Below are 1,747 nucleotides of genomic sequence, written 5' to 3'. Positions count from 1 at the left end.
TATATATATATATATATATATATATATATATACTATGAGCTTCCATATAGTTTCTATCTATCAAATCTACTCACAAGGCTTTGGTCAGCTTGAGGCTATAGTAAAAGACATTTGCCCAAGATGCCATGCAGTGGGATTGAACCCGGAACCGTATGGTTGAGAACCACACAGCCATGCATGTGCCTAAATCAATTATGGAAACCACGATAACAACTGTCGGTTATGACGAGGAGGGTTCCAGTTGATCCAATCACCAGAACAGCCTGCTCATGAAACTAACATGCAAGTGGCTGAGTACTCCATAGATGTATAAAGTGTTTCAGCCAGGGGCACAGTGCATCACTGGGATTTGAACTCATGACCTTCCAATTGTGATCTGAATACCCTAACCACTAAGACATGTGCCTTCATGAAATCATGATATCTTCCACTAAGTCATACTTATTTTCACGTGATAGCATCGAATTGATTTCAGGTACGTCTTGCATATTTGATCATAGCATCGAATTGATTTCAGGTACGTCTTGCATATTTGGATTGGATATTTAATATAGTAAATATCAGTCACAAATTGCCTTTCCGTTGGCAGTATGTGTGTCATGTCTTTGGGGGGAATGACAACATATCACATAGATTGGTGTCCTGTCAAGTAAGTCAACTTAGTTCTTGCCATGAGAAATAATGCTGTGAAATTTGAGTTCAGCACCAGTCCTGAAACAAGTTTTGTTTGGCTTCTCAACTGCACTGACGTAAATAGTGTAAGTTAGGAACTCCTTCAACTTTTAAGATTGAGTGAACAAGTGAAATAAGGTGGATGGTTAGCGCAAGCTCACTTGTGAATGTCTTCTTCGCATTCAGACATCACAATAGAAGAAAAATATTTAAATTTGCCAATAGAGAACTCTAACAGTACTAAGTGCTCAACCTGAAGAGAATTAGCTGATGCTGTTGTGAAGAATGTAGTGCAACAAGCATATCTATAAACACCTCATCTTCTCTCATGTGACTTGACTGTGAAATGAGTAATAATAATAATAATAATAGTTAGTAAAATATGAATAAAGAAGAATGGAAAAAAAAAAGATTTTCGAAAATTATGAAAAGGAACGAAATAAAAATAAATGCACTTAATATCTTCGATTTATTATGCTTTAAACAAAATGTGAGAAAATATTTAAGATGTGATGTTGAATGTATATAAAAGTAAAATAAATACAGTTAGTTTGCATAGAGTTACAGCAAAGCCATAAAAATAGACAAGGTAGACATATTAGAGCTTTTACACAGTCAAGTGTGTGTGTGTGTGTGTTAATGTATTTGTGTGTACATATAGATACATAGCTATATAATACATGCACACACATACACAAGCACACACACGGTGGACCAGAAGTCATGCACAAAATAAGTTCAATACGCTCCGGAATTGTCAAAGACTTGCTTGAATTTTTATAAAATTGAATAAAATAAATAAAATAATGATGAATACACACGTACTTGTACATGATGAACAAAATGAATAACAACAACAATAATAATAATAATAATAATAATATTTAAATAAAATGTCGAATGTTTTGGTCCCTGACTTTGTGACTTTCACCCACCCTGTATACATACATACATACATATAAACATGTCTAGATATTCAATTATATGCATGAGAATACATATATAAAACATACAAATCTGCACATACATACATACATACATACATACATACATACATTACATTACATTACATTAC

At 33.5% G+C, this 1,747-nt stretch overlaps 1 protein-coding gene across 5 annotated transcripts in view; it reads left to right on the top strand.

Moving 5' to 3' along the window:
- Positions 1-1,747, top strand: part of LOC106878283 (serine/threonine-protein kinase mig-15-like) — a 281,927-nt gene that overhangs the window by 128,153 nt on the left and 152,027 nt on the right. The gene's annotated exons all lie outside the window — the stretch shown is intronic.

Source organism: Octopus bimaculoides, chromosome 9 (genome assembly GCF_001194135.2).
Source record: "Octopus bimaculoides isolate UCB-OBI-ISO-001 chromosome 9, ASM119413v2, whole genome shotgun sequence".
NCBI classification, from domain to species: Eukaryota; Metazoa; Mollusca; class Cephalopoda; order Octopoda; family Octopodidae; genus Octopus; species Octopus bimaculoides.
Note: the sequence above shows the minus strand (reverse complement) of the source record. Positions and strands in the feature narration are given on the sequence as shown.